General features: G+C 44.2%; 1 long non-coding RNA gene across 1 annotated transcript; it reads right to left on the reverse strand.

Annotated features, from left to right (window-relative positions):
* Window positions 1-2,282: 2,282 nt before the first annotated feature.
* On the reverse strand, window positions 2,283-13,148 carry LOC140491802 (uncharacterized). The gene is made up of 3 exons (XR_011963431.1): window positions 13,085-13,148; window positions 7,120-7,220; window positions 2,283-2,703 (listed from the first exon to the last, which is right to left on the reverse strand). It is a non-coding gene; the product is annotated as an uncharacterized lncRNA (long non-coding RNA).
* Window positions 13,149-17,468: the final 4,320 nt, after the last annotated feature.

Consider the following 17,468-nt stretch of genomic DNA (forward strand, 5'->3'; position numbering starts at 1 on the left):
GATCTGGACTCTGGGAGTAATACACCTGTCCCTGGAATGCCAGGGAATGTATCCTTGGGGGCTACCTGCAGGGACTTTACTTCGCACATGCTTTCCTGCTCACACAAACCCTCTCCCCTACAAGAAGCCGTGACAATCTAGGCCCCACTTACAGAGATGACACCCCGCTCCATCCATCATCCAGGAGAGAGTGTAGGCCACCCCCTCATGGAGCATCAAGAAGGCTCCATTGGTCACCTCCTCTTGGGCCAAGCCAACAAGGACCTGGCCCTGGAAGGAGAGGAAATGCCAAAAGTTGCTGTCCTTCAGTCCCAGCAGGATGGGCACTACCCTTGACCTCCCCTCCCCCAGCTGCTGCAAGTGGGGAAGATGGAGTTCACTGTCAATCAATTCTGAGATGCCAGAGATCACCAGTATTTGTTGTTATGATCTCCAAAGGATCCACTGGCAGATAGGTCCTGCCCAGAGTGAGCTGTTTCTCTGGGGCTAGATTCACCACCTCGTCAGACCAGAAAGGAAAAAAAGACAGCCTTCCTGTACATTTGGATGTTGCAATGATTGCTGGACCAACAACACCAGATGTTACCTTTGTGCAGCCCTCAATAGTCATGTCTGGATGGGCCTAACATTTTACCCCCAGGGTCTTTGCCAAGGGCCTAGGTGTGCTGGAGCCACACCCACCCCTGGGGCTGAGGAAGTAACAGCTACCACAGCATAGGTACAGCTGGCCCCTGCTAACAGGAGATATTGATGCTGGTGTTACCGTTGGTGGTTAAACTGTGCCCTGCCTCTCCACAACAACAGACCAAACAAAAATCCCACTGTCCCTAGGCAGCTGCACAAGCCACAGCAGCAACAGTGCTGGGGACTCCTAGTAGCACGTAACAACAGGTCAAACGATTGCATTAACCTTATTCCCAGGCTCCACTCTGGTCTCTAGGCCCCACTCTTCAAGCAGCTGCAGGGACCTACTTCCTCTTTCTGTCTCACAGGGCATTGACTAAACTCCCAAGGCCTTCTGGGTCCCAATGAAATTATTATAATTACAATTTAATACAGGCCCTTTGGCCCACCTAGCCTGCCTACTTATTACCCATCTATCGTTTCCACCTGTTCATGTGTCTATCAAGATACACCTTAAACGTTGCTAACATGCCTGCTTCACCACTTCCCCTAGTAGTGTGTTCCAGGCACCCACCATCCTCTTTCCTAGTATTTCTCCCCTAAACTTTCCCCCTCTCACCTTGAACCTGTGCCCTCTTGTAGTTGCCCACCCTGACAAAAAGCCTCTGACTATCGATCCTATCTATGCCTCTCATAATTTTGTAGACTGCAGATGCTAGAGATTAGAGTCAAAAGGTGTGGTGCTGGAAAAGCACAGACAGTCAGGCAGCATCTGAGGACCAGGAGAATTGACGTTTTGAGTATAAGCTCTTGCTGAGGAAGGGGATGTGGCTGTAGTAGCGAGTCTGCTTCAGGACATGGCTGAAGAGCTTCAGGGCAGGTAGATGACTTGGGGGTGCAGTGAAAGAGAGAGACTCACTGAGATCCTTGTGGAGGGAGGAGGAGAACTTCTTCAAAGTGGGCATCCTTGGAACAGGCTTCGCAATAATCAACCAGGAGAAAGAGAGAGCTGCAGATGCTAGAGATCAGAGTCAAAACGTGTGGTGCTGAAAAAGCACAGCAGGTCAGGAGGCAGCATCCGAGGAGCAGGAGAATCAATATTTCAAGCATGAGCTCTTATGCTTATGCTTGAAACGTCGACTCTCCTGCTCCTCGGATGCTGCCTGACTGGCTGTGCTTTTCCAGGACCACACTTAATAAGATAAGAGTCCATGGTGTTGGAGGTAGTAAATTACCATGGATAGAGGATTAGCTAACTAACAGCAGAGAAAGAATAGTGATAGGGAGAAATCATAACCTGTAACTAGTGGATTACCACAGGAATTGTTACCGGTAATGCAATAATTTACAATGTATATTAATGACTTGGATGAAACTGTGGACAGCATGAATTAAATGAAGGAATGATTACTGTCCAGTTTTGTAAAAGTTGAATGTTCAACGTTCTGATGAAATAACCATTTATTTGCTGATCCAGCAAGTTGCCAAGCCTTGTGTAGAGAGCCCCCTTGTACAGTGACCTTTACTCCAGAGTGGTTTTCTGATGGAATTTGCTTTTATTTAATTTACACATAAGCTATGTACTATTTAATACATTGTTACTGAGAGGAGAACAGCTAACAAAATACTATTACGCAATTGTAACTGTGGGGGTGGGAGAGTGTCAAGCATTTAAAAACAGAACTGTAGTATTCAAAACTGTCAAATTTCATATCAGAAACTACTTATAAGATCAGGTCTAATTGGGTGTGTGAAACATGCTTCCTGTCCTTGATCCCAACTGTGCCAACATCAAAGTACCACTGTTTGCAGCAGTATCGATATTGTACCTCCACAACAGATATCTGCAGGTCCAATTTGGACAAGTTAACTGCAGTTTACATCCATTTGTGGGAAATCCATCAGAAACACATTTTCAACTAAATTAATTTTAGATACAGTGAGTGGCAACGTTAGAAAATGGAACATGTTGATTACAATTGTCGATTGCTTCATTGTCGTGCATGTCTGTTTCTGGTGCGGGACTCACTTCATAATGGTGAAACTTGCTTTTTCAACAATGTAACTTCACCTATAAGTCTGACAGATAAAAATGTTATAGTTAAGAACATTTAACTGCACATAGTTCATTTATTCACTATTACATATTACTCTAGCAAGTTTGCGGGTGGGTCTGTTGATTCTTACTCTGAAGTGTAAAACCCCGTAAACCAACCTGCTTCCCTGTAATCTCACTTCAAGAAGAGTTCATGTGCATCAAGGTTTGGATTTGTCTGATGACTACAAAATAAAAATAAGTTGTCAACTTGGTGAAGCTACCAAACAGGAAGACTTGTGTGCCAAACAAAATACGCAGTAAATAAAAGACAGAGCTAGGCAATCCCACAACAAAGAAGCAAGTCCAATGTTATGAAGGTGTGGAGGTACTGTACCTTTTAGAGAGTGAAAAACTAGCAAGGACAAAACACACAAGTCTGGAACAAGACAACAATGCAACACTTGGTTGAAACAGCTCACAGCATTTGGGTTGCTATGGAGCCAAAACAAATTCAAATTTGGCCAATCAGTTTAAATTATGTCTCAAGATACCAGAATCCAATCAAATTTGCATTTAGTATATTGATAATGTCAAAACCAATGAAATGATCTGACATTTTGGGATATAAAACCGGACATTTTGAACAGTTAGGAGGAGAACTGCCAAGCCACCAACAAGTACAGACTACCAGCAGAACTCTGAGATGTATCTGACTATAAGAAGTTTGCGCTGCAGAACATTGAAAAGACAGCAGAGGAAGATCTGCAGAGGAAGATACAAAGAGAAGACTCGACAGCTGACTGGTTTTGAAAGTTGAATTTTTTTTGTAAATCTTAATCAAGTTTTTTTATCGGACTAGTATTGTAGACTGGGAGGGAAAAGAAAGGTTTAAGAGAAAGGAGTTGTAAATAGTTGTTGGTTTTAATATTCTCTGTTGGACTTAAAGAATAAAGTTGTTCACTTTTACTTTAAATAGTGACCTCTGGGTAGCTCTTTACCTCTCAAATTTTAACAGATTGCAGCATGGAATGAATCTTTTCTGTGTGGCTGGTTTAAATTAGCAGAGAGATTTACCCCATGTCGTAACACTAAGCTATGCAAACCTGCCATATTCAGTCATGAATAGCAGTCAACAATTAAACAACTCAATGGAGGAAGAGGGTCCATAAATATCACTGTCCTCACTGATGGAAGAGCCCAGCACATCAGTGCAAAAGATAAGGCTGAAGCATTCGCAGCAATCTTCAGACAGAAGTGCCAAGTAGATGGTCTTGGCTTCCTCCATTAGTCCCCAACATCACAGATTCCAGTCTTCAGTCGATTCAATTCATCTGCATGATATCAAGAAATGGTTGGTGGCACTGGGTACTGCAAAAGCTATGGGTCTGACGACATTCCAGCAATAGTACTGAAGTTCCAGATCTCACTGTAACCCCGAGTCAACCTGTTCCAACACAGCTAAATTACTGCCCCATCAGTCTACTCTTAATTGTTAGAGATGTGATGGAAGATGTCATCAACAGTGCTATCAAGCAGCACCATGCGCAGCAATAACCTGCGCAGTGACCCCCTGTTTGATTTCCGCTAGGGCCACTCAGCTCCTGATCTCATCAACAACCCTGGTTCAACAGAATCAAAGCAGCACTTAACTGGAGTTAGGGGTCAACAGCATGAGTAAAGGATGAAAGATGACATGATTAGAGGGGGCAAGATCTCATGCAGGAGATTCTCTGAGCTTGTGTTGAACTGTTATTCTATAAATGAATGCTTTCATTAAATAGCTTCTTGGGGAAATGAACAGACTGCAATAGAAACATTTGGAAGGCAAACACTCCCCTATCACACACCCCAAAAATACAACTCAACTTGGTACTTGGGTGGCATGGTGGCACAGTGGTTAGCACTGCTGCCTCACAGCGCCAGGGACCTGGGTTCGATTCCAGCCTCGGGCGACTGTCTGTGTGGAGTTTACACATTCTCCCCGTGTCTGCGTGGGTTTCCACCGGGTGCTCCAGTTTCCTCCCACAGTCCAAAGATGTGCAGTTTAAGTGTACTGGCCATGGAAAGTGCAGGGTTACAGGGATGGGCGTGGATCTGGGTGGGATGCTCTTACAGAGGGTTGGTGTGAACTCGATGGGTCGAATGGCCTGCTTCCACACTATCGGGATTCTATGATAACCTGCTCAGTGACGTCCAGTTTAGATTCTGCCAGGGCAACTCAGCTCCTGACTTCATTACAGCCTTGGTTTAAACATGGACAAAAGAGCTGAATTCCAGAGGGGAGGTGGGAGTGACAGCCCTTCACATTAAAATTGCATTTGATAGAGTGTGGCAACAAGGATCCCTAGTAATGATCGCTGGGGTCATTGTGAATCAGGGGACAAACCTGGCTGAGGTCAGTCTTCTCAGATCAGGGGATAAAACTTCTACGATAGCAGAAATATCCCCCAGACTATTCCAATCACCTCCAAAGCAGTGAGAACAAACTATAATATGAACAAGAATCAGGGCGAGGCCATTTGGCCCCTCGATCTTTAAGTATTATATGGGTTTCTGTCTCAACCACCCTCACAGGCAGTGAGTTCCAGATTCCCAACACCCTCTGGCTGAAAACACTTTTTGTCACATCTCCTCCAAACCTTCGGTCTTTACCTTAGATCTAACCCCTCCTAGTCACTTATCTCTCCTTCAAGGGGAAAAGTTTATTCCCGTCTACCCTATCTACGCCCCTCCTAACTTTGTACTTCTCAGTCATGCCCCCCTTTCAGTCTCCTCTGCTCTGAATAAAACAATCGCATTCTGTCCAATCTCTCTTCGTAACTGGACCTCTCTAGCCCAGACAACATCCTGATACATCTCCTCTGCACCCTCCCCAGTGCTATCATATCCCTCTGAGAATGTGGATTCCAGAACTGCTCACAATACTCTAGCTGTAGCCTAACCAACATTTTAAACAGTTCCAGCTAACTTCCCTGCTCTTAAACTCTATGCCTCGACTAATAAAGGTGCTTTCTCCACCTGTCCTGATACCTTAAGGGATTGGTGCACGTGCACACCAATATCCCTCTAATGTTTAGTGTTTCCCAGGAAGCCTACCCTTCATCATTTATTCCCTGCATTGCTTGCCCTGCCCCAGGTGCATCACTTCATGTTTATCCAGATTGTATTGAAATTAAATCCAAAATGTGCTCGCTTGTCGATGAGCATTCCTCATGACAAGGTCTGCCCGACAAACGGTACAGACCTCACGTAGCCAAATGTAAAAAGGTATGTAAACGTTAATGTATTCCTGGTGAAAATGTCACACACCATCAGTTTCAGCTAAAACTTGGTGGCAGCACAGACAACATACACCTAAGCAGAACAAAATCCCCTCAAATTTGGAAGGCTGTTGATGGTTTATCCATGACTCCTCTGTCATAATTGATATTTGAATTTGTGGGGCATGGCTAGACAAAACGGTTCCCAAAAGGGAGGACAACTGGGATTTTAATGTTAAGGGCTGTCACTCTCACCTCCCCTCTGGAATTCAATGTCATAGAACGGTGATCTTGTCACTATGAATATCACAGAGAGGTGTTCCTGTCAGTGTGAATATCACAGAGAGCTGTTCCTGTCAGTGTGAATATCACAGAGAGCTATTTCTGTCAGTTTGAATATCACAGAGTGGTGTTCCTGTCAGTGTGAAAATCACACAAAGCTGTTCCTGTCAGTTTGAATATCACAGAGAGCTGTTCCTGTCAGTGTGAATATCACAGAGAGCTGTTCCTGTCAGTGTGAATATCACAGAGTGGTGTTCCTGTCAGTGTGAATATCACAGAGAGCTGTTTCTGTCAGTGTGAATATCACAGAGTGGTGTTCCTGTCAGTGTGAATATCACAGAGAGCTGTTTCTGTCAGTGTGAATATCACAGAGAGCTATTCCTGTCAGTGTGAATATCACAGAGTGGTGTTCCTGTCAGTGTGAAAATCACACAAAGCTGTTCCTGTCAATGTCAATATCACAGACAGGTGTTCCTGTCAGTCTGAATATTACACAGAACTGTTCCTGTCAGTCTGAGTATCAAAGAGTGCTGTTCCTGTCAGTGTGAATATCTCAGAAAGTGTCCTGTTACTGGGAAGGTATCAGTGGTGTTCCTGTCACTGGGAATATCTCAGAGTGGTGTTACTGTCAGTGTGAATATCTCAGAATGATGTTCCTGCCATCGGGAATGTATCACAGAGGGGTTCCTGTCACCAGGAATATCTCAGAGAGATGTTCCTGTCACTGGGAATATATCAGAGTTATGTTCCTGTCACCGGGAATATCACAGAGAGGTGTTCGTGTCACCAGGAATATCTCAGAGAGGTGTTCCTGTCACCGGGAATGTATGAGAGTGGCGTTCCTGTCACTGGGAATATCTCATAGTGGTGATCTTGCAGGTTTGGATATAAAGTAAAAATTAATTCTGAACTCACTGATCGTATCCAGTTGTAAGTGAAGAGTTTTCGTAGAGTTGACCAGAAGGCTCTCATTGGTTCATATCGATCATTGATCTGAGTTTTGGCAGGATCAGCATCTGAAATCAAGTGTCCAGAAATGTACAATGAGATTAGAAGTAATGCAGTCTTACTTCAAGCTATTTTCCAGAAATTTTCCAGAAAATATCACATTCCCATTGTTTATACAGATCAATCATACATTTGGCATTATATGATCACCTCTTCCATGCTGGAATTGGGCACAATTCTGCCTGTTCGTTGGGTGCAGATTGATTTCCAAAAAGGATCCAGTGTATTGGTCTAACCAGACATGTTGTAGATGCCATCATTGTGGAACCGATTGAATGAACATCTGCCAGACATGTACATAACGAACAGACCCCCACTCAGGCACATATTAATTAATAGTCAAGAGAGTAGTGCTGGAAAAGCACAGCAGGTCGGGCAGCATCCGAGGAGCAGGAAAATTGGCGGTTTAGGCATAAGTCCTTCATCAGGAACGAAGCTTTTGGGCCGGGGCTGAGAGATAAATGGAAGGTGGGTGGGGCTGGGGCAAAGATAGCTGGGAATGTAATAGGTAGATGCAGGAGGGGTGAAAGTGTTAGATCGAAGAGGAAGGTGGAGTGGATAGGTGGAAAGGAAGATGGACAGGTAGGACAGTTCAAGAGGGCAGTGCCAAGTTGGAGGCTTGGGACTGGGATAAGGTGAAGGAAGGGGAAATGGGGAAACTGGTGAAATCCACATTTTTCGCCTGTAGTTGCAAGGTTCCAAGGCAGAAGATGAGGCATTCTTCCACCAGGCATCGGATGGTTAAGGTTTGGTGATGGAGGAGGCCCAGGACATCCATGTCCTTGCTGGAGTGGGGGTTGGAGAGGGAGTTGAAGTGTTTGGCCACGAGACAGTCGGGCTGTTTGGTGCACGTGTCCCAGAGATGTTCTCTGAAATGATCTGCACATTGTCGTCCTGTCTCCCTCACCAGTTTGCTCATTTCTCCTCCCCCACCTTATCCTAGTCCCAAACCTGAACACATGCACCAACAGGTTCAAGAACAGCTTCTTCCTTGCCATCAACCGACTGTTGAAAGGACTCTTTAACTTTTAAAAATGTTGATCCTGCTTTGCACACCACCTGTGAAGTTGGGTTCTATATGCCTCAATCTGCCTCAGCACCCTATGATCTATATATCCTTGTTTGCTATGAGCTGCCTGTACTGCAAGCAAAACAAAGCTTTTCACTGTACGAAGGTACATGTGACTACAATAAGTCAAACTAAATCAAGATGTTTCCATTAGTAGGACGGATTAGGTCTCAAGAACACAGCCTCAAAGTGAAGGGACAACCCTTTCGAACTGAGATGGGGGAAGAATTTCTTCAGTCAGAGGGTGGTTAATCCATGGAACTCATTGTTGCAGAAGGCTGTGGAGGTCACATCATTGAGTGTATTTAAGACCGAGATAGACAGATTCTTAATTAGTAAGGGGATCAAGGGTTACAGGGAGAAGGCAGGAGAATGGGGTTGAGAAACATATCAGCCATGATCGAATAGTGGAGCAGAGTCGACAGGCAGAAAGGCCTAATTCTATTCCTATATCGTATGGTCTTATAACCAGGTTGCAAAGGACTCTGTCAGTGATGTAATCAATACCTCTGCCACAAGATCCTGCAGTTGCTTGACTTCTATCCACCTGCACCAAGAGAAGGCATTTACGAGCATTGAGAACAGTTTCCCTCTGAGCTTGATGGAGTTCATCCTGAGGTCTTCTCTGGTCTTGTTGGAAAGGAAGATGACACTAACAGTTTTCTTGTTCTCCTGGCAATGAATAGCTCCAGTAATACAGCTCAATACCATCTCTTCCAATGAGAGACCCAGCCAGCAAACATAATATTGCTTTCTGGTTTGACGTTTTATGACACCCAGCTACCCTTGGTGTAATCATTGTATGTATCCAGTCTCAGCAATGGTTAATGACTCATCATTAATGAGGAAATCATTAACTACACCATGGTATCCTCTGTCCATAGTAAGTAAGAGGACAGGACTACAAGGCATGTATGCTGCTATCCTTTGATGCAGTGCTCTCTGATTTGAGTGTACCCTTCATCATGTTATTGATTTACTCTATCCATGCCCTTCATGATTTTAAACACCTTATAAGGTCACCCCTCAGCCTTTGATGCTCCAGGGAAAACAGTCCCAGTCTTTTCAGCCTCTCCCTATAGCCAAAACCCTCCAATCCTGGCAACATCCTGTAAGTCTTTTCTGAACCCTTTCAAGTTTCACAACATCCTTCCTGTAGCAGGGAGACCAGAATTGAACACGATATTCCAAAAATGGCCTAACCAATGTCCTGTACAGCCGCAACGTGACCTCCCAACTCCTGTACTCAATACTCTGACCAATAAAGGAAAGCATACCAAACGTATTCTTCACTGTCCAAACTACCTGTGATTCCACTTTCAAGGAGCTATGAATCTGTATTCCAAGGTCTCTTTGTTCAGCAATACTCCCTAGGACCTTACCATTAAGTGTATAAGTCCTGCTAAGATTTGCTTTCCCAAAATGCAGCACCTCACATTTATCTGAATTAAACTCCATCTGCTACTTCTCAGCCCATTGGCCCATCTGGTCCAGATCCTGTTGTAATCTGAGGTAACCCTCTTCGCTGTCCACTACACCTTCAATTTTGGTGTCATCTGCAAACTTACTAACTGTACCTCTTATGCTCGCATCCAAATCATTTATGTAAATGACAAAAAGTAGAGGGCCCAGCACCGATCCTTGTGGCACTCCACTGGTCACAGGCCTCCAGTCTGAAAAACAACCCTCCACCACCACCTTTGAGCCAGTTCTGTATCCAAACGGTTAGTTCTCCCTGTATTCCATGAGATCTAACTTTGCTAATCAGTCTCCAATGGGGATCCTTGTCGAACGCCTTACTTAAGTCCATATAGATCACATCTACTGCTCTGTCCTCATCAATCTTTTTTGTTACTTCTTCAAAAAACTAAAGTTTGTGAGACATGATTTCCCACGCACAAAGCCATGTTGACTATCCCTAATCAGTCCTTGCCTTTCCAAATACATGTACATCCTGTTCCTCAGGATTTCCTCCAACAACTTGCCCACCACCGAGGTCAGGCTCACTGGTCTATAGTTCCCTGGCTTGTCTTTACCGCCCTTCTTAAACAGTGGCACCACGTTTGCCAACCTCCAGTCTTCCTGCACCTCACCTGTGACTATCGATGAGACAAATGTCTCAGCAAGAGGCCCAGCAATCACTTCTTTAGCTTCCCACAGAGTTCTCGGGTACACCTGATCAGGTCCTGCGGATTTATCCACCTTTAACCATTTCAAGACATCCAGCACTTCCTCCTCTATAATCTGGACATTTTGCAAGATATCACCATCTATTTCCCGACAGTCTATATCTTCCACATCCTTTTCCACAGTAAATACTGATGCAAAATACTACTTTAGTATCTCCCCCATTTTCTGTGGCTCCGCACAAAGGCCGCCTTGCTGATCTTTGAAGGGGCCTATTCTCTCCCTAGTTACCCTTTTGTCCTTAATATATTTGTAAAAACCCTTTGGATTCTCCTTAATTCTATTGCCAAAGCTATCTCATGTCCCCGTTTTGCCCTCCTGATTTCCCTCTTAAGTATACTCTTACTTTCTTTCTACTCTTCTAAGGATTCACTCGATCTATCCTGTCTATACCTAACATATGCTTCCTTCTTTTTCTTAACCAAACCCTCAATTTCTTTAGTCATCCAGCATTCCCTATACCTACCAGCCTTCTCTTTCACCCTGACAGGAATATACTTTCTCTGGACTCTTGTTATCTCATTTCTGAAGGCTTCCCATTTTCCAGCCGTCCCTTTACCTGTGAACATCTGCCTCCAATCGTTGGATGCTGTCTGAACTGCTGTGCTCTTCCAGCACCACTAATCCAGTATTTCAAACGTTCTTGCCTAATACCATCAAAATTGGCCTTTCTCCAATTTAGAACTTCAACTTTTAGATCTGGTCTATCCTTTTCCATCACTATTTTAAAACGAGTAGAATTATGGTCGCTGGCCCCAAAATGCTCCCCCACTGACACCTCAGTCACCTGCCCTGCCTTATTTCCCAAGAGTAGGTCAAGTTTTGCACCTTCTCTAGTAGGTACATCCACATACTGAATTAGAAAATTGTCTTGTACACACTAAAGAAATTCCTCTCCATCTAAACCTTTAACATTATGGCAGTCCCAGTCTATGTTTGGAAAGTTAAAATCACCGACCATAACTACCCTATTATTCTTACAAATAGCTGAGATCTCTTTACAAGTTTGTTTCTCAATTTCCCTCTGACTATTGAGGGGTCTATAATACAATCCCAATAAGGTGATCATTCCTTTCTTATTTCTCAGTTCCACCCAAATAACTTCCCTGGATGTATTTCCGTGAATATCCTCCCTCAGCACAGCTGTAATGCTATCCCTTTTCAAAAATGCCACTCCCCCTCCTCTCTTGCCTCCCTTTCTATCCTTCCTGTAGCATTTGTATCCTGGAACATTAAGCTGCCAGTCCTGTCCATTCCTGAGCCATTTTTCCATAATTGCTATGATACCCCAGTCCCATGTTCCTAACCATGCCCTGAGTTCATCTGCCTTCCCTGTTAGGCCCCTTGCATTGAAATAAATGCAGTTTCATTTCTGCCTGCCCTGACTGTTTGACTCACTTCTGTTCTCAGCTGTACCCGTCTCAGATCGATCTCTTTCCTCACTACCTCCCTGGGTCCCACCACCCCCCTCCCCCACCTTACTAGTTTAAATCCTCCCAAGCAGTTCTTGCAAATCTCCCTGCCAGTATATTAGTCCCCTTCCAATTTAGATGCAATCCGTCCTTCTTGTACAGGTCACTTCTACCCCAAAAGAGATTCCAATGATCCAAAAATGTGAATCCTCCTCAGCCATGCATTCATCTGTTCTATCCTCCAATTCCTGCCCTCACTAGCTCATAGCACTGGGAGTAATCCAGATATTACTACCCTTGAGGACCTCCTTTTTAAATTTCTGCCTAACTCTCTGTAATTTCCATTCACAATCTCAACCTTTTCCCTTCCTATATCGTTGGTTCCAATGTGGATAATGACCTCTTGCTGGCCCCTCTCCCCCGTGAGAACATTCTGCACCGTGAGACATCCTTGATCTTGGCACAAGGAAACAACACATCATTCTGCTTTTTCTCTGCTGGCCACAGAAACGACTGTCTGTACCTCTGACTACAGAATCCCCTAACACAATTGATCTCTTGGAAGCCGACATACCCCTCGTTGCATTAGAGCCAGTCTCAACACCAGAAACTTGGCTATTCGTGCTACGTTCCCCTGAGAATCCATCACCCCCTACATTTTCCAAAATCTGTTTGAAACGGGTATATTCACAAAAGACTCCTGCCCTAGGTGCTGACCTCTCTCACCCTTCCTGGAACTAACCCATCTATGTGACTGTATCAGAGACTTTCCCCCATTCCTATAACTGCCATCCATCACAAACCGTTGCTGTTGTAAATTCCTCATCGCTTCTATCTGTCTCTCCTACCGATCCACTCGATCAGATAAGATTCGCGTCCAACAGCATTTATGACAGATATAATCCGCAGTAACCCTTAAACTCTCTTTAAACTCCCACATCTGACAAGAAGTACATATCACAGCAAAAGCCATTTTTGTTCCTTCACAATCTACAGACCCAGAAAATAATACCGTCTTATTCCTCTACAAACACTGCCCCAGGTTAAATGAATAGCTATGGCTTATATTTTAAGTTTAATCAAGAGACTTATCACCAAAAACATATAATCAAGAAAGAATCTGCTATACTCACTCCTGCAGCCTTTCTCTTGGGCAGACTTAAAACAACAATTAACTTATCAGATTCTGTGCTGTGAACCTCACCCAACAGTTCCTCCAAGATTAGTTGTGAATTTCACTGTTTGTTAATTTTCCCAGATGCACTCCGATGTCCAGCGATACACGAATTCAAACAGCAAAGGTGGTAACTGTGTAGGTTCTTTCTTTCTTTCTTTCTCTCTTTCTCTCTCTCTCTCTCCTGCTCTGACCTCACCATGTGCTTCCTTTGTCAGCTCTTCTCCCTTTTAAAACTGCTGATGTTTTGACTTTTTTTTTCCAAAGTTCCAAAACAATGCAACAGCATATTAGAAAGTAATTGCTGCTCCTGGAATTCGAGGAAATCACCTCCAACACCTAAAATACCTCAAAAAAAGGAGCAGCTCTTACAGCAAGAAATTTTTCCCATCCTCCATCTTGGATTACCCCTCTCACTTCTCTCAGTGACATACAAAGTGATAGAAAAGCAGGGATACAAGGAAAAGGCAGGAGATTGGCAGTACGTGACAGAACTAGAGCAAGCACAAGGGTCCAAAGATCTTCCTTCAGTTCCCTAATTATTCTAGAATTCTGTGAAATGAGTTTTGAAAAAGATCACAGAAATGTATACCGTCCCCACACTCCAGGCACAGTCAGTGGAATTCAATTAGATTGTAGAAAATATCAGTGCCAGGAGGCTATAGTCTTGGGGATGACCCAAGGATACCGGGAGGGGGTTTAGAATGGGTGGGGGGTGTCAAGTGACTGGGGGATTGGAAAGAGAAACTGCAGTTAACCGGAGGAGGGAGAGAGTCTGCAATGGGTAGTGGGGAGAGGGAGGTTGCAATAGGTAATGGGAAAGTTGATCGTGACATGGAGGGGTCACCACAGAAGTGTGCTGATTGGCTCAGCCAGTCCGGAGTGCTGGGACAAACCCTGACCTTGGAAAACCATGGGGCTCCTGTCCAGGTCTCCCAGCAACACAGTATGTTAAGTAGTAGAAAGTGAGGAGTGAGGCTTCCTGATGAAGGACTGATGCCTGAAATGTCGATTCTCCTGCTCCCCGGATGCTGCCTGACCTGCTGTGCTTTTCCAGCACCACACTCTTAACACAGTATGTTAAACCAAACTACCAACATTCAAATATCTTACTTAGCTGCCCTGCCTCACCATAGCAGCACACTCAGATAGCCTCACATCAAATACATAAACATATACCTATCATATTTAAACATCCACATAAATTCTCATGTTTCTGCAAGTTCTGTGTGTTTGTGATATCCCCTCCAATTTCTGGACCAATCTTCAAATGAATTCACACTCAAATGGCTAAACAGGTTTGCATCTTTCCAAATGGAAGTGAACATTTATTCTAATAATGCATGTGGTGCAGTGGTAGCGTCCCTACCTCTGACATAAGGAGGCTAGAGTTCAAGTCCCACCTAATCCAGAAGTGTCTAAGAATGTCTCTAAACAGGTTTATCAATTTTTAAAATTGCACTAACTGCCATCAACTGATTCTCCCATTAGTTAAATCACTCTCTGCGTTTTTCCCCTCCCCTTACCTCAGAAGGCAACACCCAAAGGTTGAGCAGAGGGATATGTGAGTCCTGAGAATACGAGGGAACTGAATGCACATACCACGCGCACACCTGTGCTTCCCCAAAAATATCCTTTCAATACGCTGGGCTGGGAGAAGAGGAAATCCCAAGTAAATGTTGCGGCCCCTGATTTGTGTATTAGTTGTGTTGAGGCCTGCTCAGTGTGAACACTGCCTGAAGCAAACAAAGAGTCAGTGTTTGTGAAGCCCAGCTCACAGGCACAGTGGCTCTGTGGTTAGCACTGCTACCTCACAGCACCAGGGACTTGGGCTCCATTCCAGCCTCAGGTGACTGTCTGTGTGGAGTTTGCACATTCTCCCCGTGAGGTGGCTGTGGGTTTCCTCCTGCAGTCCAAAGATGTGCAGGTTAGGTGAATTGCCCATAGTGGTCAGGGATGTGAAGGTGAGGGGCATTAGTCAGGAGTAAATGTAGAGTAGTAAGGGAATGAGTTTGGGTGGGATACTCTTCCTAGGATCTGTGTGGACCTGTTAGGCTGAAGGGCCTGTTTCCACACTGTAGGGATTCTGAGTTTGGCTCCAATCCACACCCACTTCCAGTAGTGCTGCTCCTTGGACAAAAAACAAAGTATTACTATTTAGCGCTGTTGTTTGGCTCTTTTGAATGATCAGATTTATTCATTACCCTGTTTACATTTTTTATAAGTTCAGCAAATTGTTTCTCCACCCTTCAAATCTGTGTGAAATTCATGCTTCACTTGTGCCAGAATCTTATCTTTCTGAAATATGGCTCTGCACGTGAGAAAATTGGATAATGCTGTTTTAAAGGCTAACAGCAGAGTTGCAGGTAGATTTTTTTTTAAAAAGCCATCTCACACCACCACTGAATCTGTGCATTCTATTTTCTAATCAAGTAGTTCAGAGATGTTATTACACACCTCAGGAGTAGGTGGGACTTGATCTCAAGCCTCCTGGGCAAAAGTGAGGACTGGAAACCAGAGTTTAGATCAAAGTGGTGCTGGAAAAGCACAGCAGGTCAGGCAGTATCCGAGGAGCGGGAAAATTGACGTTTCGGATATCAGGAATATTCCTGATGGAGGGCTTTTTGCCCGAAACATTGATTTTCCTGCTCCTCGGATGCTGCCTGACCTGCTGTGCTTTTCCAGCACCACTCTGATCTAAACTCAAGCCTCCTGGCCCAGAGATAGGGACATTACTACATACCACAACAGCCCCTTGATCTTGCTGGAACTGTTAGGTTCCACCAGCTGCTGTGGTGGGATTTGAACCCATGTTCCCTAGAACATTTAGCTGGGTCTCAAGGTTACTAGTTTAACGACATTACCAACATTGTGTTCTCATCAATTCTGTTGAACAGGTCTCACTTTAATTAAAGGTACTTTGCAAGGTAATTTCCCTTTCAATTAACTCACAGTGCTGCAGCTGGGTTACATTAAAGACAACATTCTGAAACACAAATCCCCCGTGACATTGGAAATCTTATACAAATGGACACACCATGCCTGTCTGTAGCGATTGGAACCAGGTGGATCTTGTTGAATATGAGCTCCTCGATTGGGGTTGTTAACCTGGACGAATCAGGAAGGCCTGGCTGACCAAATATTAACAGGGGATTGATTCGCATTGCTGCCTTACAGTGTCAGGCCCTGAGTTCAGTAATAGCTTGTGTGTAGTCTCCATGTGTTTGCATGGTTCCTTTAGGTGCTGCATTTTTTTCCTACAGTTCAATCATGTGTAGGCTAGGTGAGTTTATCATGGGAAATGCAAGGTTACAGGGATAGAGTAGGGTGTGTGGGTCTGAACATAGAACATAATAAAACAAAATTATGAACAGGAGATTTAGAATCTCCTCAGTCCAGGGGACTGACTCTGAGCTGGCTAGCCACAGACAGTGTACTGTGCACGTGGAAATAAAGGGTGACGGCCTCTGTGCAGTTATTTCACTGTCTCACTATTATGTTGAAGAATGACATGCAACTTATAAACGCTGTCATTTTACAATTGGCAAACTTTACCTGTTTTGGAGAATGTTGAAGTAAGTCTAGGGCTGACGGATTGGTCACTACTAGTCACTCTCTGGTAAAGAAAGAGAAATAGAATGAAATGATTGACCTTCTGTCATGTTAGGGTGAGTACAGCTGTCAAGATTTGGCACTGGGAATGTTTACGAAGGATGATAGTTTGGCACTTTGATTGTACAGTCCAGTATCAACAGGAATACTGCTCGACACATTTATCTGTAAACCAGAGTCATAGACTTCTGGAGCTCTACAGCATGGAAAAGGGCTCTCCAGTCTGCATGAGACTAAAACAACTGCCTAACAATTCCAATCCTATTTTCAAGCACTTGGCCTATAGCCTTGTATCCCTGGCATTGCAAGTGCATAAGTAAAGAATTCTGAACGAGGGTTTCTGCCTTTCCTACTCTTACAGGCAATGAGTTCCAAATTCCCACTGCCTTCTGGGTGAAAACCTTTTTCCCTGCATATCCTCTAAACCTTCTGTCTTTACCCCCAATCTATGCCCTCTGGTCATTGATTCCTCCATCAAACGTTCCTTCATGTCTATCCTATCTATGACCCCGCATAACTTTAGACATCTCAATTGTGTCCCTCTCAATCTCCTCTGCTCTAAGGAAAACAATCAGTCTGTCCAATAACTGTTCATAACTGAAACTCTCTAGCTCAGACAACATCCTAATAAATCTCCTCTACATCCTCCCTCCCCACCGCTATCACATCCCTCCTATAATGTGTATTCCAGTTTTGCACACAATACTCCAGCTGTGACCTAACAAATATTTTATACAGTTCCAGTTTAACCTCCTTGCTCTTATACTCTACGCGTTAGCTAATAAAGGCAAGTATACCATGT

Source organism: Chiloscyllium punctatum, chromosome 20 (genome assembly GCF_047496795.1).
Source record: "Chiloscyllium punctatum isolate Juve2018m chromosome 20, sChiPun1.3, whole genome shotgun sequence".
Classification (NCBI taxonomy): Eukaryota; Metazoa; Chordata; class Chondrichthyes; order Orectolobiformes; family Hemiscylliidae; genus Chiloscyllium; species Chiloscyllium punctatum.